The sequence below is a fragment of the Ambystoma mexicanum genome, chromosome 1p, assembly GCF_040938575.1.
Source record: "Ambystoma mexicanum isolate Mex_15411 chromosome 1p, UKY_AmexF1_1, whole genome shotgun sequence".
In the NCBI taxonomy this organism is placed as follows: Eukaryota; Metazoa; Chordata; class Amphibia; order Caudata; family Ambystomatidae; genus Ambystoma; species Ambystoma mexicanum.
In genome coordinates this window covers 86,263,991-86,287,119 of record NC_090921.1, presented here as the reverse complement: position 1 = coordinate 86,287,119, position 23,129 = coordinate 86,263,991, and the positions used below count along the sequence as shown (strand labels likewise).

General features: G+C 48.6%; 1 protein-coding gene across 13 annotated transcripts in view; it reads right to left on the bottom strand.

Moving 5' to 3' along the window:
- The window catches only part of CAMTA2 (calmodulin binding transcription activator 2), a 1,813,542-nt gene that overhangs the window by 1,669,380 nt on the left and 121,033 nt on the right, over positions 1-23,129 (bottom strand). Inside the window, exon 1 of one of the 13 annotated variants that reach the window (XM_069643641.1) lies at positions 10,085-10,287. The exons of the other annotated variants lie outside the window; for them this stretch is intronic. The gene's annotated coding sequence lies outside the window, so the exon portion shown is untranslated. Of the gene's footprint in view, positions 1-10,084; positions 10,288-23,129 lie in introns of those variants that run through there. 13 annotated transcript variants of the gene reach the window in all.

Here is a 23,129-nt window from a genome sequence, read left to right as displayed (position 1 = left end):
AGAAGAATCCTGACAAAGACAATTTATGTTTATACTGAGGAACTAAAGAAACATTCTTGGTTCAAGCACAGAACATTTTTGAGTTTTTACTATTACAAGTGGAAGAGAAAGAACTTCTGTTGAACAATTCTGAAGCGCTGGAACTTTTGTTGTCAAGTTGGAGTCACAAAGAACTGTGTCAAAACAGGATTTCCTTATTTCCTTCGGAACTGTGAAACAAAATCCTGCTGGAATCTGGGGAAGGGAAATTCACTCAGATTATAAGGAGAGACTGTTATCATATTGTGAACTTAACCGTTATATTTGTTTGTTGAGTTATTGTATTTATAAGTGTGAGGGACAGAGACCTTTTGTTATATGGTTTGGTTTCCTTTCGTTTATTTTAGGCAAGGAGTCCTCATCAGAGTAGGAACAGTGAGGCGTTTATCCAACCTTTTAAGTTAATACAATGGCATCTTTTGAAAAAACTTCACAAAGTTGTCCACCTCACATTCCTGACCCCTCACAATACATACACAGAATCAATCCAGCCTTTCTACGTTAGCTTTTGACAAGCATGTTACGACGTTAATGACATTTATATTTTTGGTTCACGCTTGTATGGAGTTGAACAATTCCTGACAAACAAGGCTTACCAAAGTATATCCTGTGTTTCTAAAATACTAGGCAGGAGAAAAGGGGGGTTATCATGAATCACCAAAACATGAGCAAAGAAAGCTTAACACAACCAGGTTCTAGCATTATAAAGAGCACAGCTTGATCGTTCTCGTACTTGCGTAGAACTCAAAAATCTTTGACTAGGATAGCACGTTCTCTAACCTGATTGATTCGTAGTTTATTATGCTCACTCCCTAACCGCAATGCAAGGTTGGTGAATCCTGCTCAAGAAAGGTAATCAGACGAGTGACATCATTAGAATCTCAAACAGATGGACTATAATTGTACTTCCTCGAGCATTTTCTTTAATCAAACAATACATCTTTCCACTTACAGGAATTGTGATCCATACTTTATTAGCAAACATCAAAAAGATCAGTTTTAAATGTATCATATAATTTACCTAAAAAGAGATCAGTGGAGAATGAGAGCTATTTCTAAGTTCCTGAAAATAGCTTTGGATCTTGCCTCTAGCCAGGTAAAATGAAGATCCTCTCTGGCAAAAAGGCCCAATACAGTAAGAAATCCTCTCCCACAATATATGGTCCACTTGGTTCCATTGCTTAGCTTGGTTTGTGTGTCAGTTGAGTAATGTGTCCACCATGGGGAAGGAATTCAAGTTGCAAGCTATTAGCCAGCCATATAAAAACACTCACCACCTCAATTCTATGAATACGCACAGCGCACCATTTCTTACTTGCCAACAGTCAAATAGCACTAACCAAGGGCTAGTGGCGAGTGCACATTTTGCACCCTGCTGTCCACTACAGGGGCCTGTTCTTGAACCTATGGCCACAGGTAGGCCTAAAGAGAAGGGGTGAATTGTACACTTTTACTCCCCAAAAATGGGCAAATACTCCCAAGAAATAAAAATAGGGAGTAAAAATAATATCAACAAAAAATAAGAATTCGACATGTAGAATCTTGCACCCCTGCTTTCACCCTCATAGCTCCATGCATGTTTGGACCAGTAGAGCATGTTGTACCATGGGAAGAAACTCTTTGTATTGCTTGATTGGAAGAAGTAAACATGCATCTTTTAATGTGCATCAATAACTAGGTGCAAGAAATAAATATTACAAAAACACGTGTTTTTCAGTTAAAATAGATTTTCACTCACGTATAAAATACTCTCATTTGGAATTGCCTTTACATTTTCACTCCCTAAAAATAAGTGTAAAACCAATTTTAAAAAATAGGGAGTAAAATACCCCCACTTCCAAATCTTATCTGGAACACTGGCCACAGGTTCAAATATAGGCAGGTCCACTCAAGCCTTCATCCTTCTGAGGTCTCCAAAATGACTACCACTGAATTGGGTATCAATAAGCATCTGTAGATAGCACCAAGATACTGCTCTGGAATCCAGGGCCTGATAACTTTCAGCAACTTCAAGGGTCCTGTTGCCTGAGAATTGCCAGCCTTTGTAAGGCTGGTCCATAGTTGTGCATGTTTTCACTTTCCTGTAATGGTGGGGTTTTCTCATGCTTGCTTGCTTGCTCCTGTGTATGATGCCGCTCTGCTCCCTCTTCTCAAGCAGGCTTAACTGAGAAAGGAGATTTCTCTTATTCTTCTAAATTTCTGCCATGTGCCACCCTTTAACCCACCCCGTCATGCTGGGAACGTAGATTATTACTTTTTTAACCCTTATTTTCTCATTCACAAAGAATTAAAGTGATCAAAATGAAGACGTGATGAACAGTAGCTAAAAGCGGGTCCGAGGATAATAGGATTATGTGGCAAGTACACTCAACTACCTCTGGGGAAGGAGGATATAGCATACAACAAACCTAGCTTCAAAATCAGATGCCAATTATAACTTTTGGTCTATCACCACATATTCCTTGCATTCCTGCTCTCTGGGTCCTAATGTACCTTTTGTTTGTTTTATTTATTTCTATAGCGCGCAGGGGGTATCTGAGCGCATTCGACACTTACAGACATACAGATGAATCTTTGTATTGCACCAATTGCAATGAGGAGTCAAAGGTAGCTCCTAGCAGCTGATGGTTTTCAAGCTACAACTCAAAGCTACAAGTAGGAGCTAAAATAGCTCCACGTAAATTTTGGTGACTGTTTGAGAAACTGGCCCTCATTACGACCCTGGCGGAAATCGAAAAACGATGGCGGAAATGCAATACCGCCATCGAATAGCGCTCGGTGCGACTATGACCCGTCACCGCAAAGTACGAAGCCATTAGCGACACCGTAGAGAACGCCAACGCTAACTGCACCAAGCACGCGCGCGCGCGCCATGCCAAACCGCAAACACCACCATGGCGCAAGGGTACGCCAATTCCGACCCTAGCGGACATGTACCTAACGCCATCAGGCATGGCGTAATGTACCATTCCGCCATGGCGAGAAGTACGGCATCGCGAATCAACCGTAAACGGCCCCACTGAGTGCCTGCACACCGCTCCCTGCCCACAAAGTACAACTCCCCGTAGGTGCAATGAAGTCACAATGCAACCATTGAAATGTACAAGTCACCCATGCATGCCAACGAACAAAAGAAACACAAGAGGGGCCAATGGGAGCTGCAGGGCACAGATGGCACGAATACAGAAGCCATCCCAATGGACATGACCACAGTCCCCCACCAAGAAACGCATGCAAACACAGGCACCTGTGACCAGCAATATTCCGAAAATCACATCATTCCACCAGTCCACCTGGCTGACCGGCATCTGTTACACAAAACCCAATCCCCCGCCCCTGAGCATGACAACATTCAAACTGTCATATAGGCAGCCCCCATCCCTGACCTCACGGGCTTAGTAGGCAAACGCGCCCAGTACAGTACCACGCAACTAAACCCCGAAGCTGGAACCCAATGCAGATCTCCTCACAATACATCGCCCCCCAAATAGGCATATGCCACATCACTTGCAAAGAAAAACGCTACACGGGCCAAATCAGAATAGAAATTTATGCACATCAAAGTCACCAAGCCCATACAGCCATCAGGCCATGAACTCCAAAACACTAATCACCATTGTGGGCTGCATCCGCAAGAAATGACCAGCCACTACTTGTGTGTCGCCATGTTCCCCCATGGTACACAGAGCCACATTCACGTACGAAAAGGCAACATGGAAGCGCACAGAACCGCAGGGCCGTCCCAATGGGGAGGCACTAGTCCAGCTGAAAGGCCGAAATGTTGCTCCGAGCCACCAGTACTGCGTAAGGGCATGTGGGCCATTGGCGATCGTCCCATAAGATCGTAATGCTGCTCCACTGATTAACACGAAGCAGCAGGTGTCGGGAGTAAAATCCATCTGCAGGAGTGGCATACAGATGGCAGTGGCAAAAGGGGAGGAGATACCTGTCAACCAAAAGAAAAGAACAGAATGGCCATCAGAACTACATTCGAACAACTCACTTCAATGATCACACGAAATCCACAGCCATATGCATGCTAGCCCACTCAAAATGATCATCACCACCCCAAAACCACTTGCGACTCATAACCATCTATATCGAGGTGCAAACACCATCACAAACGAGTGTACCTGTGCATGCGTCTGTCAAAACAGAATCCATCAGATGGGAATGTTAACGTGCATGGACACAAGTGTCTGAGGGCGCCTCGAGACAGGGAGGGCTCAACAAGGCCAGATAGACGATGGTCCCACTATGGCAGCCCTGCATCACATAGCGTAGGGGAGGCGGATAGATCCCAAGAAGCCCTGTACATGGCAAACTCTGTATCAAATCACCTGCCCATGCATCCATTCATCATTCCCTCATCCCGGGATCAAAACGCCTGAATAATTACTCACATAACATTAGAAACATCCATTGAGTCTGTGCGTTATGCAGCCTGCAAAATCCACAGTGCCCCAGCCCGTAATTCCAGTGTTGTGAAGTAACATGTATTTGGGAACGGCCGGCCTCATCGCCCACGTAGCTATTGCGCATCCCAAACTATTCATATCAATCATTGCTCCCTCGCCATGGGCCCTGTCTCAAGGACATTGAACAATAGAACGTTATATTTGCAGTCAGACCTGTGGGCATCTCCTCGCCGCTAGCTGGAAACCGAAAGCGCCGCCCTTCGAATTCCTCATTTGCAACACCACGTCGGAAAGGCATCTGTGGCCGTTTGAAATCACTAATTATTCCATCGAGTGCGGCTGTGTGTGAAAATGGCAACTGCCTTCACCCACGAATGGGACGCCCCGCCCGTCGTTGCAACTCGGTACAGTGATGCATGAGGGCCCACCGTTACTCGAGTACTACGTTCCACTGACCCTTCACAAGTCTGTTCGCGACTGCACAGATAGTATGGGAAACAATGGGACCACAGCAGAATGAACATATCAACCAATCTTACACGGCCATCGGGTACAAATACATGATAGCAATAGCAAGATACCATTCCCCGAATTGCAGCGTTGTGCGCGTGACGTGCTCGGCCAAAGGGGAGAGCAGTTTGCACAGGTGGAATGAATCACCACAGGTGGAGGCCATACAGCCTGAAAACACATAAATTGCACAGCCAGTCTCCTCCCACAACCACACCGAAATGCTACCGGCAGGACTCGCGATGTTGGCCCTGGGGGACCTGATAGCACTGCAAGTGCTCCAACTCCAAGAAGAAGACGAACACCAACTACAACCAGCCGCACGGAGGAGACGCAGGAGGAGGAGGAGGCCAAGGCAGGGCCAGCAAGGCCCACCAGCACAGCCACTACCACCACGCAGGCAGCCCGCAATACCACGCCTCCGAGCACATCCGTTCAACCTCACTGATGAGCAGATCCACACCCTCTACCGTCTGGACCGGGACACCATAACCGCCATTGTGGACATGACACAGGCTGACCTTGTCAGCATGATAGATAGCCCAACCGCCATCCCACCCCTACTGAAGGTGGTGTCTGTACTACACTTCCTGGCCACAGGCACCTACCAGCACACAGTCGGACAGTTGCATGGCATATCACAGCCACTGTTCTCACGGACACTATTGCAAGTGCTCGATGCCCTCCTGCAGCACGCAGACGACTACATCTCCCTACCACGCTCGGAGCAGGAAATTACAAACACGAAAGTGGGATTCCATGCACTTGCCGGCATACCGGGTTGCATTGGTGCCATCGACTGCACCCATGTTGAATTGGTCGTCCCACATGCCATGGAGGCCCAGTACCGCAACCGAAAACAATTTCATTCCCTGAATGTACAAATGGTGTGTGACTCCAACAGGATCATTACACATTGTTGTGCCCGATTCCCTGGATCAACCCATGATTCTATGGTCTTGAGGAACTCTACAATACCACGCTACATGGAGCGACACGCAGGGAACAGATCCTGGCTACTCGGTGAGTCTCATTACATGCATGATGATGTGGGGTATGTGAATTGGCAATGACCTGGCAGGAAGGGGGGGGGGGGTGTGCGTACGTATCAATGGCATTCCACATCATACGTTTCTCGTCCACATACAGGTGATGCTGGATATCCACTGAAGAGATGGCTCCTCACACCAGTCCGGAACCCACGGGACCAGCATGAGGAGGACTACAACCATGCCCACTCACGTACCCGTGTAGTCATAGAACAGGCATTCGGCCTACTGAAGGGCCGTTTCCGCTGCCTCAGCAGGTCTGGCGGGGCACTCCTGTATCGCCATGAGAAGGTTGCAAAGATGGTGATGGCATGTGTCATGCTCCACAACATGTGCGTACGTAGAAATGTGCCCATGCCCCCTGACGCAGAACTGCAAGCACCTGATGATGGTCATGATGAGGGTGGGGATGTGGCAGCACCTCATGGAGTCTGCGAGGCACCGGAGGCCCGTGACATTTGTCAGCATCTCATTGATGTATGCTTCTAGCACTCACGCCTGGTGGCTGATACATGGACACGGGACTCGTGGCACTGCGTGTGTCTGGGACATGCACAATATGGACTGTACGCCTATGATGGCCTAGTACACAAAGATCAATGTCCACACATCTCATTGGTTGATCGTGCACTTTTTATGGCATATGTGATGTCATGTTGAACACCCTATCGACCCGCCACCCAAGTGAGCCCAACACACCCCCTCCACCCTCCTACCTCCCCCCCGAACACCAGTGTCCAAAGATGCTCATTGTCAGTGGGCTGTCGCTATTGCATGCCCCCTCTGCGGGTATCAGGGGCACCCCTGCCTGTGGAGCGCAGGTTCCTTCCAGATCTACGTTGGGGGCTGCCCTGGACGGAACTTGCAACGGATGATGTGTCTGCCTGCTCACGTCCATGCATGTCCCTAAGGGTTTGCGAGAGCTCAGTGAGCACACGGCGCACTGCGGCAAGTTCGGCACATACGTCCTTGGCCGTCGCATGCAGTTCCCCCCTGAGGCTCTCGGTGCTTCTCTCCATTTGGACTCTCAGGATCTCGGTGCTACTCTCCATTTGGACTCTCAGGCTCTCGGTGCTACTCTCAATTTGTGCCCTAAGTGTCTCAGTTGATGTTTCTATGTCTGCCTTAGTGCCCCCACATTCATCAGCATGGTCCTTGAGGAGCGTGGCCAGTTGCTGCTGTTGTTCGATCAACTGGTCGAGGGACTGTTGCCTCTGCTGGGCCATGGCCATTTGCGGGGGTGTCACAGAGGGGCTGTTGTCCTCATGTTGCCTTGCCACAGGGCTTGTGGGGGATGGCCAGTCGTCGTCTTGTGGGTGCCCCTGCGTGGTATCCTCATGTTGTACGGGATGGGACAGACAGGGGGATTGGGACAGGTCATGGATGGATCTGACTTCGGCATCCCCGTTTTCTGTGTCCGAGCATGCTGCCATCAATGGGGTGTCACCTATGGTGCTGCTGCCACCAGAGGCAGTGCCTTCTGTGGCATCCATTGGGGGGACCTGTGGTGGTGGTGTTGTGGGCATGCTGGCTGCTGGGGTGCCTGTTGATGTTCCCTCCTCTGTGCTGCCACCTGATTTGTGCTGCTGCCGTGTCTTGATGCGTGCAGCTGAGGTGGAGGGTCTCTGGCCGTTGGTCTTGGCCCTCTTTGCAGGTGTGCTGGTAGGGGTGTCCTGTAGCTCGTCGTTTGGATCGGACCCTGTGGTGGAGTAAAGGAGGGCGAGGGTTATTGATGGGTCTGTGGGAATTGGAATGGCATTGTATCACATGCATTGGGGTGGTACCTGAGGGTGATTTGGGTCGGGGCCTTGGAGGTGCTTTGATTTGTGTGTGGAGTGAGGGTGCAGTTGTTTGGCAGCCTGCAGTTAGGGTGTGCCTGCTGCACGTGTAGTGCGTGTATTAGGGGTTTTTAATTATTTATGTATTTATTGTGGGTTTTAACGTGCGCTATCAGGCCGATGTGTGTGGACGTTCTCCTGGACATGTGTTTCTGTTGCACTATGTGGACGCATGGTACTTCACATGGATGGACTGTGTGGATTTGGCATTGTTTTATCTGGCCCACCTACCTGAATCTTCGGATGTCTGCACTCCTTTCTCCATCCCTCCGACTCCCTCTATGCTCTCCATTCCGATGGTGGAGGCACAGATTTCTTCCCAGGGGGTCAACTTGATGGGTGATTCAGGACCTCCCCCGGTGGCTGTGGCAATGTTGCGGTTGGCAGAGAGTATGCTGCGGACGCGTATCCGCAGGTCGTCCCATCGCTTGCGGCATTGCTGTGGGGTGCGGGGTGCGGTCCCCACCGCACTTACCCGCTGTGCCACCAGAGCCCATATGGCCTTCTTGTTTGCAAGTGCCGTCCTGGTCATTTGCGTGCAGAAGACGACGGCAGCATTCTCCTGGAGGGTCTCTGTTAGCACGGTGAGTTCCTCACGGGAGAAGTGGACCTGCCGCTTGCGGTTGCACGCTTTCTTCGCTACTTTTCCCATTTTTCTTGGTTTCGCTAGGGTGGTTGACGGGTTGGGGTGTGTTTCAGGGTAGTGATTTTAGTGGTTGTGTGGTTTTAGTGTATTTATAGGTGTACGCCGGGATGTTTCCCGTTCCGGGCCCATGTTTTAACTTCCGTTTCCGTATATTTCCGGGCACCGTACTTTCCGGTAGGCGCACACTGCGGTGACCGCTAAGAGGGGTGGCGGTATTGCACCTAGGGCGCCGTACGGCGGCGGTGTGGGCCGTTTTGGGGTAATTTCCGCCATCGCGGACTTTGCACTTCCGCCATGCCGTGGTGCTCGTGCCCGATGGGTCGGAATGGGCCGCACTTTGCTCCTTCGTGCAATGGCGGAAACGCTATTTACGCTGTGGCGCTCCGGTCAGTCGCTTTCCGCCAGGGTCGTAATGAGGGCCACTGATGGCCAACACCTAACACTTGGCTGTGTGTCGGAGTACTAACAGATTTTCTGCCCAGCAGGGAGGATCAACCGTCAATGGGCTACGCTTCGCTCGGGGTAGCTAAATGGGTGGGCTTACTTCCTGGCCTTATCCCTGGGCACCAATGCTAAATTCAACTCACTTTTTTTTTTAAACTACTCAATTCCAATGATCTGAAACCTGCAAACATTGGCATAGCTTAACAATTAGGAGAATGTCAGGCTTTTTTCAATCTCATCATCATTGGCACTGAGAGGCATGGTGAAGGGATCTATGAGGTCTTAAAAGCTAGTAGCCAAAGTCATCATGTCCGCAAGATCTCATGCTCATGCTGTCGCCCTTCTTTTCAGCAATGCCAAATTCATCTGTATTCAGTCCAGGTGCACTGCAAATATCGAAATGCAACCAAAAATAACAGAACAACAGAGAAAACATTAATATAGGGAAATAAAAAAAACTGGGCTCCACCGTGCAAATGATGAAAATAAGGCATCAGGGGCCTGTGTGCGTTTAAGTGTAAATGTAACAGGTCCCCACCTTTTAAGTGAATCGAAAGGGAGCCCCTAAGAAGAGCCAAGACTGGCCAGGACGGAAGAGGACATGCAGTGCCAGTACCTTCCAGACCCAATGCCAATGACAGCCCAGCTCAACCATGAAGAGAAAGCTCAAACGCTGCAACCAATCACAATGGAGAGGACCTCTTGCACATTAGAGAAATACACCGGATTCGGAATTCGCGACCTTTGGGATACGTGCCCATTCTCTCCCGTGCTCTACAATATCCCCGCGGGCCGGGCGCCCCCAGTATCTCTGGAGCCAATACACGGCATCCAACATTCCACAACCTGCTTAGATGATTTCTGCATATAGAGCATGCGTTCCTAAAGGCATAATCGGGCACGGGAATTAGCAGAACGGCCTTCAAATGGAGTTCCAAATTAGCCCACAGAGGGAGTGTAGCAGCCGAAGCCCTGTTTGCTTTACACCCACCCATCCCCTTCCAGCGACGCCAATACATGATACGCGATGGAAAGGACATTAAGACCGCCATCGTGTAAATACTGGGGTCTCTCTCCCTTCTCTCCCCACCCCCTTCTCTCGCTCTCTCTCTCACTCTCTCTCCCCTCCACTGCGCTTACTGAGAGAAAGATCAGCTGCCATCCGACGAGCCAGCCAAGAGGACGTCGCTGGGGAATTCAAGATGTCCATGGCGCCCCTTGCCCGAGCGGCCCCTTCCTCTTCCTCAAGAAGCAACGAAGCTCGATTATTTTCACCAGCTAACACGCCAACAAGGACAGCGCAAAGCAGGAGATTCTCCCGGAAAGCCAATGTGTCTAACAGACAATTGAACTCAACTAAAAATACAGACTTTTTTCCTCCCAATGCTTGTTGCTTAGAAACAAGTGCTCAGGGAACCTAAACATTCAGAATATTCACAAGGCAGCTCTGCACCGTTCAATAGAAGATACTGGGGTCTGAGCAAGCAGCCTATCAATCCCTCATGCGCTGTGTACAGAATAACACACTCTTCCTGCACGAAGGCCCTCTGCATGGGACCCGTAGACAGAAGGCCACGCTGCACCCCGGAAAAGGAGGCGTTTCGCGAGTGTGTGCACAGAATGAAGGAAGCCGAGCCGGCAGCGCGCAGAGAATAACACAGCCCTCTTACACCAGGAATCTATACCTGATGTGTACCATAAGCACATAAAAAGCCATGCAACGTCCTAACAAAGAGCCGATTCTCCGGTAGATTAATACCGCGCGTTCACTTAAGATCACAGCCTTTCTACAGCAGAAACCCAAACAGAGCCGCGCGCCTTCTTACACCAGAAACCCACACAGAGCCGCGCGCCGAATGGGCGCCTTCCTACACCAGAAACCCACACAGAGCCGCGCGCCGAATGGGCGCCTTCATACACCAGAAACCCAAACAGAGCCGCGCGCCGAATGGACGCCTTCCTACACCAGAAACCCACACAGAGCCGCGCGCCGAATGGGCGCCTTCCTACACCAGAAACCCACACAGAGCCGCGCGCCGAATGGGCGCCTTCCTACACCAGAAACCCACACAGCCGCGCGCTGAAACCCACACAGAGCCGCGCGCCGAATGGGCGCCTTCCTACACCAGAAACCCACACAGAGCCGCGCGCCGAATGGGCGCCTTCCTACACCAGAAACCCACACAGAGCCGCGCGCTGAAACCCACACAGAGCCGCGCGCCGAATGGGCGCCTTCCTACACCAGAAACCCACACAGAGCCGCGCGCTGAAACCCACACAGAGCCGTGCGCCGAATGGGCGCCTTCCTACACCAGAAACCCACACAGAGCCGCGCGCTGAAACCCACACAGAGCCGCGCGCCGAATGGGCACCTTCCTACACCAGAAACCCACACAGAGCCGCGTACTCTCAGAGCCGCGCGCCGAATGGGCGCCTTCCTACACCAGAAACCCACAGAGCCGCGCGCTGAAACCCACACAGAGCCGCGCGCCGAATGGGCGCCTTCCTACACCAGAAACCCACACAGAACCGCGCGCCGAATGGGCGCCTTCCTACACCAGAAACCCACACAGAGCCGCGCGCTGAAACCCACACAGAGCCGCGCGCTGAAACCCACACAGAGCCGCGCGCCGAATGGGCGCCTTCCTACACCAGAAACCCACACAGAGCCGCGCGCTGAAACCCACACAGAGCCGCGCGCCGAATGGGCGCCTTCCTACACCAGAAACCCACACAGAGCCGCGCGCTGAAACCCACACAGAGCCGCGCGCCGAATGGGCACCTTCCTACACCAGAAACCCACACAGAGCCGCGCGCCAAATGGGCGCCTTCCTACACCAGAAACCCACACAGAGCCGCGCGCTGAAACCCACACAGAGCCGCGCGCCGAATGGGCGCCTTCCTACACCAGAAACCCACACAGAGCCGCGCGCTGAAACCCACACAGAGCCGCGCGCCGAATGGGCACCTTCCTACACCAGAAACCCACACAGAGCCGCGCGCTGAAACCCACACAGAGCAGCGCGCCGAATGGGCGCCTTCCTACACCAGAAACCCACACAGAGCCGCGCGCTGAAACCCACACAGAGCCGCGCGCCGAATGGGCACCTTCCTACACCAGAAACCCACACAGAGCCGCGCGCCAAATGGGCGCCTTCCTACACCAGAAACCCACACAGAGCCGCGCGCTGAAACCCACACAGAGCCGCGCGCCGAATGGGCACCTTCCTACACCAGAAACCCACACAGAGCCGCGCGCCAAATGGGCGCCTTCCTACACCAGAAACCCACACAGAGCCGCGCGCTGAAACCCACACAGAGCCGCGCGCTGAAACCCACACAGAGCCGCGCGCTGAAACCCACACAGAGCCGCGCGCTGAAACCCACACAGAGCCGCGCGCCGAATGGGCGCCTTCCTACACCAGAAACCCACACAGAGCCGCGCGGCGAATGGGCGCCTTCCTACACCAGAAACCCACACAGAGCCGGGCGCTGAAACCCACACAGAGCCGCGTGCCGAATGGGCGCCTTCCTACACCAGAAACCCACACAGAGCCGCGCGCCGAATGGGCACCTTCCTACACCAGAAACCCACACAAAGCCGCGCGCTGAAACCCACACAGAGCCGCGCGCCGAATGGGCGCCTTCCTACACCAGAAACCCACACAGAGCCGCGCGCTGAAACCCACACAGAGCCGCGCGCTGAAACCCACACAGAGCCGCGCGCTGAATGGGCGCCTTCCTACACCAGAAACCCACACAGAGCCGCGCGCCGAATGGGCGCCTTCCTACACCAGAAACCCATGGGCTGAAGAAACCCACACAGAGCCGCGCACTGAATGGGCGCCTTCCTACACCAGAAACCCATGGGCTGAAGAAACCCACACAGAGCCGCACGCTGAATGGACGTCTTCCTACACCGGAAAGCTATAAAGTATGGACATACACAAGGCCACACTACACCACGTACAAGGAGGGGATTAATACAGCGTGAACACAGAGTCAGCAATGGGAACACGGAGCGTACAAGTTCATACACAAAACCCCACTGCACCTTTTTATGGAACACACCGGATCCTGAGCAAGGAGTGCATTCATGCAGCATGTTCACAGACCACAACCTGTTTACGCAAGAGCGAACACGGAACGTATACTTACGCACACATTGCACACTTTGATGACTACTGTTGACCAATCCGCAAGCACCACGCCTCCCCCACCCCACGTCCCCATATTCTAGGGATGCCAGTGTCAAACCAAACCCGGGCGACCCCTGAAATGAGCGGAAAGTTATTGGAAAGGAAAGCCAATGCACAAGCATGTCAACACCCGCCCCTCACATCTCATGCTGCCATTGGCTTCCATTTCTTTAGCTCTCCGCGAGTTATATTTATTTATTTACGTTTGTAGCCGTGCACAAAGGCATCAAGGCGCTAGTTGCAGATAAGCAGGAAGGGGGCGTCAGACATGGTCATGTCTGCCGAGATCGGGGGTAGCACGGAGTGCATTGTTCTGGATAATTTGGATCTTGTTGACGTTTCTTTCTGCTCAGCCACATAGGAATGCATTGCAATAATCAAGTTTTCAGCCTATGATGGCGCGGGCAATGGTAAGAGGAATGGTTTTCTGGCATTGATGAGCTTGGTGGCATAGATTGCAGGGGATGCGATGTGGGGGACCTGGCGTGTCATGCTGAGGGTGGCGTCTAGGTAGATGGTGAGACAGAGATGGTGTGGCCGCCGATGGTGAAGGCCTTATAGGCGGGATCAAGTTTGGGAAGGTGGGCTGGAGTACCAAGTAGTTCTGTTTTGTCCTTGTTTATACAAAAGAGGTGGGTGGCCCTCCAGGTTTGGATACTTTCAGAGATAGGGTTTATTTTAATGGTGTCGAGATGGTGGTCGACAGAGAGGGATGAGGATTTGTGTGTCACTAGCATAGTTTCTATACATGACTCTGAGGGAATCCAGGTGGTCGAAGAGGGGTTTAGTGTAGAGATTATAGCGGGCAGGAGAGACACAGGAGCCTTGAGGTACATCACAGGAGGTAGGTGTGAAGGAAGCGGATGTAAAGCCATTTCGACAATGGGAAAGGAAGGAAATGCATTTGTAGAAATATAATGAGCAACTTTCCTACAACCTTGTAGCCTTATCCCCATACTGGAGAGCCATTGCACGCTGTTTCATAAACGGGAGGTGAACCAATCTGACCTCTGAGATGAACCATTAAATCTAACATCTGTCCAGGGATTCGTGTACAAGATATGGCGTTTGCAGCGAGCACATGGTGTGGCGCAAGTTGCTGCACTACATAGTGTCCCATGGCATAGCCATGCCCATTAGACGCCTGAACGAGATCTCAATCCCCATAGAATTTGAAAGATATATTAACATCGAAAATGTGAAGCGTGACTTTTCAGAGACTATACATGGATCCGAAAAAAGGTGGGAGGATATTTCGCGATTTACATCAGAGCCTGATATAACCTAGCTGATAGTAAAGCTACTAAAAGGAAGTCTTCGAATGATCCCTTGAATATGGACAGTAGCTAGTCCACGATTCAAACGCCAAGGACTATGGGTGGCTCCTTCCAAATCTGTGCGGACCGCCTACGGAACACTTTTGTAGACAGTACGGCAAATCCCACAGTCAAGCACAGACTCAAAAGCCTGTTCTTTTAATGCCCTTAGAGAATCCTCCCTTCTTCACTGTCTGGATGCTGGATACATCTTAGTTGACGGTTGGACTTGTTGTGCTCTATAAAAAGGCAACTGATGGGTATAGTTTGTAAGAAAAAAACTATGAGAACCACATTCAGGCCCCACTTGTCGTGATATGTGTGCTCGCAGTATACCCCCTGTACCCTCCCAACCAGAGCCCTTTCATACAACTAGGCGAGAGTTGGAGACCAGGGTGGATGCTAGGGAATTAAATGGACCTCTTGTTGTGATACTGATCAAAAGTGGTAGAGCTAGAGAGGTTAGACTTGGTATTTTGTAAATCTCTCCCACTGCGGCCCCTGGTACTACCCATGTACCTGATGCTCTAAATGAATCCAAGAGGAAGAAGGTGAACAAGGTCCAGGGATTTGGAGGACCGACCCATACGAAAAACAATGAGAAAAGATGGGTATGCAGGGACACTGCCCGAAAAGCATGAGGATGGAGCTAGACAGACATCACAGGAAAACTAGGCCACTTCTGAGGGAAGAGTAACTTAGAATGTCATAATCACACAAGAAGTGTCCGGAATAAAAAGGTCCCAATTAGACAAGACGTCCATGCAGAGTTTGAGGTTCAGTAATCTGAATGGTAGACTGGTTGTAGGCAGTCTGAGGTTGGGAACATAAAGGAAAACCTGTTCACAATATAGAATTGGGAAAAAGACAAAAGCAAGCCCGTGAGCAGGAAGAGGTTCGACAATTCAGAGACAGTTCATGGTACAGGCACAGGAAAACAGACAAAGCAAGTCCGTGGGCAGGGTGAGGTTCCATAACAGTGACAAACTGGTTGGTATACACACTCTGGAGTGTGAAAAGAAGCACACAGAATGTTGGCCAAAATTGAAACCTTAACGTAAGTGTTCAGCACAGTCTTCAGCACCATTTTATTCTCTTCCTTCCTGGACCAGGATGCTCGCTGGGGACATGCACCCATATATGTCACAGATGTGTAGGCACTAGCGTGACTGGGTGTTGTGATACACTCTTGTAGGCCTCATGAGGCACGCACGTCCACCATCTCCTGCCCCACTGTTTCCCTTGCAGCATTTGCCATCCCGATTCTTGAAGGGACTCCGAGTGTGGCCTTTTGGCTTGAGATAGGTGTGATAAATACCTCTTCATTGTAGGATTCAGCTACACTAAAGCCTGATCCTCCGAATTTACCATCTTCTGCTGCTAGCTAAGTTCTGCACTCATCAATAATAATGCCGTCTGAAACAAAATGTTACATCAATAAGTCTTGGGAATATTAATATTCCTTTCGAGAGACCAAGAACAAAATCAAGTTCCTTTATTTTGTACTGTATCCTAGAAAAAGCCTTCCCTAGCAACATGAGATTACCAGGGTCATCTGAAGATACATTTAGATGTTTCAAAGGCAGCTTTTCAAGAAAGAAAAAACACTAGAGATATCAATGAAAGCAAGTCAACAAGGACCAGGCAGTCCAGTTCAGATTCGTCTGTTGAAATGAGCTTCCCAAGTTGCATCTAAGATAACTAATATCCAGGAACCTCTCAGATAACAAGGAGGTATAGAAGCTAAGCACACAACTGCACAATGATTTTAGTAACAGCTTACCAATGAGGGATCAGTGGAAACGCTTAGAGGCTACCCGATCAAGAGGCATTAAAACTGCTTTCCCTTTCCTGCCTTCAGTCATGAACACACAAAACAAAAAAGGTGATGGCTGGAATGTTTCGAATTAATCTTATCTTCTGGCATTGTTCTGGGAAACCCTCCAGACCAGAGCGATGCCAGAGGTTAATATTTATTTATTTATTTACTTTAATCGAAAAGATTTTAACGATTTTTACAAGAACCTTTTTCTTCAAAATCATTTAATCGCTAGTTCACTATTTAGTTAGTGAACGATGAAAGAAACTCGATCATTTGTCTCGTATTTGGATCACCGGGTCATTCTTCTCCTGGTTAGATTCTAGAGGTATTGGTGACTCAACCCCCTCTGGTGCTGATATTCCTAGTTCGGTCTGTTCACTCAGTGAATTGGAGATCATTTCGAATGCTAGTTCTATTAACTTCACCTTTGTAATAGTCCATCTTGTTGTCTCTCCTGAGATTAGCCTGTTCCACACAGCCTCTTCATCTAGCGTTACCGCCCCTTGCAGGCAGGATTCGAGGTATTTGTCTCTGTTTTGCCGAGTCTTCGGACATTTTAGCACTAGATGTTTCAGTGTTTCCACTTCCTCTTTGTCTTTACACAGACGGCATCTGTTGTCCATCTTTGGTGGTCGAATTGATAAGATTTCATGAGTCAACAGCAGATTTAATCTGGCTTTCAAAAAAGTTCCTCGCATGTTTTTATTCGGGAATTTTGTACAATAATTCAGTGGCGTTTTTACTTTATTAAAAGTTGGTGGGAGGTGCAAGAGTAGCTTATTTGCACTAGCAGTATCAATCGTCCTGATCCAGTCCATGAGTTCCATTTTTCTTTTTACTCGGTCAGGATTGGTTTTTAGATCATCTTCCGCGCATGATACTTCACTAAGGCTATCTTGAACTGTTTTCGCCCATTTATTCAGAGCCTTACAGGTGCCACTTTTAAGCTCTTCTGCGATGATAGCGTAAATTGGCAAGGAGTCTGCCATCACGATCTTTCTATAAAGTCTCATCTTACTCTGTTCTAACAAAGATGCGAGGGAGACCAAACCCAGTTCCCGTCTAATTGCTGACATGGATGTCGACCAGAGGTTAATATGAATTTGAAACCTTCCAGACATAACAGCTTTTCTTTTGTTTTCCTTGAGTCATGAACGATCCATACCCATTTCCTGTTGTATTTGTGCACACAGATCTTATTTCTGAGAACCACAATGCTCCCACAACAAACAGATTACGAATTCATTAGTAGTGTGCTGGAGTCTACTAAAATAAATAAGGTTACGTATTCACTTTGAATAGCTGAAATAGAGTTCCTCACAAGAAAAATATGGAGAGCAGCTGTCCATGTTCAAAGTTGAATCGTCAGGAGACAAAGATGTGGAGACAGTGTGCCTTTTTTTCTCTTTGTTCCTTTAAAACACTCCAGAGGTGTTTTCTGTTGAGCTCAACTTCATCTAGTTTTTTGTAGCTAGGGGAAGAAACACTTTTATTGCCAAGAATATGGCTTTACCTCCGGTGAAATGATGTCTAAACAATCTGTCGCAATGGCTCCACAGGTGGGCATTGACTTAAAGTCAGCCCCTCACTCAAAGTCTGACAGGTTCATTGTTATGTGGATCACTGAATGTGTCTTAAAGTGGGCATACTGAAGCAGAATTGAAAGGTTAGAGCTGCTATCATTAGCAGAGATATGGAGATGATACACATTTGATACAGTTTTTTGAGAGTTTTCTAAATGCAACACTGTTGGTCCCTGAACCGGCCTGTGTAATGTTCTACTTGAATATATGAAACCTAAATATTTTTTGAATTGAAGAGGTGGCACATGGTTTCCTCAGAATTGACAACAGATATTCCACAACGCTGTGACCCACCTGTAGGACATTTTCTTTCTCCTTTGAATGCTCTTAAAGATTATGCTCAGGTGTATAAAGGAAGGAGAGGCAGCTATTTGAGTAGAGAAGGAGGCTAAGGAGAATTGCCGAGTTGCCACATGACCAGACAGCCTGAAGACTGGCCACGATTTTGGAAGAACTGCAAGACCCGGGAAGAACAGGGTGCGTGGAGTTTGCAGGACCGTGAGCCATCAGAATCGAAGGCGGGCAAGCGGAACGTCAAATAACTAACCTGCTGCACAAAGGAGCGAGAGCAAAATGAAGGCAGTCCGAAGCCAGCATATGCGAGGACGTGTTCGGCGAGAAAGCAGAATCAACGCGGCCAGCTGCCCGACTACTAAGGAGGTGAGCGGGAGCAGCTGGGACTACCACTGGGGAGACGTGAAGAGCCAGGAGTGTCAGAAGACACAAAAGACAGGAGCGCACCCGTGGGATCGCAGGCAAGCAAGCACAAGGGAGTGCGAATGCCACTGAATGCCGAACTAAATGAAAATGGCTTTTTGAATGAAAGAGCATCATATTGAATACTGAACTAAACGATAACTCTTATTTGATTAAGAACAAATGCTATTAAGTATCAAACAATCGGAAGTTCAATTGACAAAAATGGAGAATGTCAAACTGTTTATCAACAAGTGAGCAAATACTTAAGCATTCGACTTATAGCAAGTGGCAAATTGAACAATTACTTAAATATTCGAATTACAAGTAGAAGGATGATCATGTGGCAAAGTAAAGACTGGTGCAGAAAAGGGTGGCACTAGCCAAAAGGAATGAAAAAGTTACTCACCGTAGTGACTACCTTACACCTAGTCCATAGTCCGCTTTCCTCCATACTTTTGGGACATTTCATCCATCGGGATGCGACCGGAGCACCTTTTAAGTGTCAAAAAAGTAACTTTTCTGTCCTTTTATTTTTCTGAGCTCCGCCCGTGCATCATCCTTCAGTCCTTTTCTATCGCCAGGACCATTTAGCAAAATAGAGGATACTTATTAAAGGAGATGGCGGGTGGGCATATGGAGTAATGAGTTAGGTAGTCAGTGCGGTAAGTAATTGTCATACTCCTACTTCCCGTTCCCTTTCCTCCATACTTGTGGGAGATTCCCAAGCACTGACCAAAGGAAAATGGGAAGGAGGAAATTCCCTTATTGAAACAAATTTTTAAGAACTGCCTGGCCGAATAGGGCATCAGCCCGGGAGCTCAGGTCAAAACAATGTCTGCAAAAAGCTGAAGGAGATGCCCAAGTAGCAGCCTTGGGTGTGGACTCCCAAGGGACGTATTTTTGGAAAGCAACAGCAGCCGCTTTGCCACCGATAAAATGCGCATGAATGCCCTTTGGGGCCTGACGGCCTTGTATCCTGTATGCCTCGGAGATGCATGAAGCTATCCAACGAGCGATGGATGCCTTTGAGGCAGGTTTCCCTTTTGGGTCACCAAACTTAACAAAGAGTTGTGAAGAACTTCTAAGTTTGCTTGTTCTGTCGAGGTAAAATTTCAGAGCTCATCTGACGTCTAGGTTGTGTACAAACCTCTCCGCATCGGAGACCGGGAAGAAACCCGGTAAGGCTATTGACTGGTTTAAGTGGAACTCAAAGACAACTTTGGGAAGGAAAGAAGGATGAGTGCTAAGCACAACCTTATTCTTGTAGAAAGTTAGGAACAGATGTTCGACAGAGAGAGCTTGAAGCTCACTTATTCTTCTCGCAGATGTTACCACAATCAAGAAGGCCACTTTTCATGAAAGGTATTTGAGCTCGGTAGTAGCCATAGATTCAAACGGCTTATGACACAACGCGAGGACTAACCGGAGGAAAAAGATGAAGAAGAATGCAAAATGTCTCTTGATGACTGGGTTTGTCAGTAAATAAGAGCAACTGTCTCTTGACAGATAAACCGCAATGGCGGATAGGTATGTCTTACATGATAAGATATGGATGCCAGAGGCTGCAAAGTTAGATATAAAAGACAAGACACAGTGAATAGAAGCCGGTCATGGCTCAAGCTGCTTAGCTAGACACCAGTGACAAAATCGGAGCCATTTGCTCTTATACTGAGCCCTCATAGAAGTCTTACGTTCCACCTGAATTATGCGCATGGTATCCTCTGACAGGTTGAACTGCGCTAGGGACCGGAACTCAGGTGCCATGCCACCAAGCTGAAGAATTGTGGGGAGGGGTTCCAGAACGACTGATTGCTCTGCTGAAGGAGGTCAGGAATCAGCGGCAACCTGATCGGGTTGAGCACTGACAGGTGCTGCAGTTCCGAAAACCAGAACGTGGCTGGCCACCAAGGAGCTATGAAGAGGAGAGTGCAGTTGGAAGCACTCCCGAGTTTCCAGAGCGACCGATAAGGAGGAAAGGCGTAAACTTTAATATTGTCCCAAGGTATCTCACGCCCATCCCCCAAGGAAGACACCCCAAGACTGTCCCCGGAAGCATAAAGACTAAGTTTCCTGTTGGTTGAGGTTGCAAACAGATCCACCACAGGAGCACCCCGTTGCATGGAAAACTTTAGTGAGAACGTCAGTGTTCATCTCCCACTCGTAACTTGCCGCAGATTGGCGGCTGAGGGAATCTGCAGACACATTGATGTGACCCAGAATGTGCACTGCCTGAAGCCAGAAATTGTGCTGGATCGCCCAATTCCAAATTTGGATAGCTAGATCCACCAGAGACGACGACCTGGTGCACCCCCGCTTGTTGATGTAGAACATCGCTATGGAATTGTCAGTGCAAATTCGAATCACACTGTTGATAGTAGCTGAAAAGCCTTGAGCGCCAGGAAAACTGCCAGCAGCTCTAGGTAATTGATATGGTACAGTCTGTCCTGGGACGTACACAAATCAGACACCTCGAGGTGACGCAGAGTCGCCCCCCACCTTAGAAGGGAGGAGTCTGTAGTAACTGTTACCTGTGGGCAGGTCTCCTGGAAGGATGTTCCCACCGAAATGTTGCTGGTGGAAGACCACCATTGAAGATCTGCCATTATGGAGAAAATGGAATCGGAATGATCTTGGAGTTTGGATCCCAAGCCTGAGACCAGCAGCTCTGAAGAGAAAGCTGAGTGCACCTCATTTTCAGTCGTGCAAGAGGTAGAGCTAACACGCATGAGGCCATAAGGCCCAGGAGTCTCTGGAACCACCAGGACGGCATGTGGGAAGACAGCAGGAAAAGCTGGCATGTGGTTGATAGGTCTGCAATCCTGTCCTTTGTCAGGAACACTCTAGTTCTGACAGTATCCCAACGTAAACCTAGAAAGATCAGATCTTGAGCAACCGTCATAGACTATTTCTGCAAGTTCACTGACAGCCCGAGATAGAACAGGAGTTGGAGGAGTGACTGCAGATTGGCCGTTGCGGCTTGTGGACAAGGAATGCGCAGGAGCCAATCGTCCAAATATTGTTATACATAAACTCCCTGCAGTTTGAGGGCTGTTGCAATGACCGCCATCATCTTCGTAAAGACATGCAGCGTCGAGCTGAGCCTAAACGGAAGCAGTCGATCCTGGAAAGATTCCGCTCCCACGAAGAACCGCAGAAATTAGTGTAATTGTAGTGATAATCTGCAAATTGTATAATATATATATTAATAAATGATTATTCTGATGACTGTTGTGATTGCTGAATTAAACATCAGTAAGGTTAGTACCGGATTGTGGGTGAGATAGGTCTTCTTGCTAATCCAATACTAGCACACTCTAAATGTCCCCACCAATTCCATATTTGGTGAAATCTGCATACGTGTCTCCTAGAATGTTAAGTGTGTATTTTGTGAATATTCATGTTTATAATTCGATCGCACAGCAATTTAAAAGCATATTATTAATAATTGGTGTGTTTGTCGTCTGTGTCGGACTAAACATGCCATCTGTGAAAATTAGTTTGGTATTAGAGAAAAAGACTATAATCTTCTTTCTATTGTGTACGGTAGTGGTCACAGAGTTTACCTGTTAGATTTTAGTTAGTGCACGCTATCCGGATTCATACAATTTGCAGATTATCACTACATAAAGAACACTGACCCCAATAGATGACGTTTCCATGATCTCACAACGAAATGGCAGTATATACAAAGAAAGACGTTTGAATGTGAAAAAGTTCTTTTGGGAATTGAATATTCTTTGAATACTTTTAAATTAATTCTGCTCCTGACGAAGAGAGACAATCTCTCGAAACGCGTAGAGCTCTGTAGACAATCAAGTGATTTATTTCTGAATTTAAAAAAAAAATGTTTTTGGAAGTGTTATTATTGACCTATTCTCCAATTGTTTGTGGAGTGAATTGAACTCATATGTAAAAAAGTTTGCTTTTCCCGTCCAGCAAAGCCCCAGGCCCAGATGGGTTTGTATCCTAATTTTATAAAACACATAAAAGAAGTTTTAATCCCCATTCTAACCAAATTGTTTAACTGCATAGGGTCCATGGGAAATCTCTCTAACTCTATGAATGAAGCCAAAGTCATTCTAATACACAAGAAGGGCAAAGATCCGACCGACTGCACATCCTACCGTCCAATAGCTTTAATTAACGTAGATGCCCAAATTCACACCAAGGTTTTAGCCAACTGCCTTGAAACAATCCTCCCCAAACTAATTCAATGTGACCAGTCGGGTTTTATTAAAGGCAGGCAAACATGGGACAATGTAAGAAGACTGGCCCACCTGGTCGAAAAGACACAGAAAAAGAACATCCTGGCCCTTCTCCCTGCGATTGACGCCGAGAAGGCTTTTGATCGGGTCGAATGGTGGTTTCTGTTTGCTGCTATGGGCGGAATGGGGTTTTGGCCGGGGTTCATCACGCGATTAAGGGCAAATTACCGTAACCCAGTAATTCGGCTAGCAATAAACAGCCCAATGTCAGCCCCTGTTCGGGTAGGAAGGGGCACTAAGCAAGGCTGACCGATGTCACCGCTCCTCTACGCCCTTCACTTAGAACCGTTCCTGGAGACTG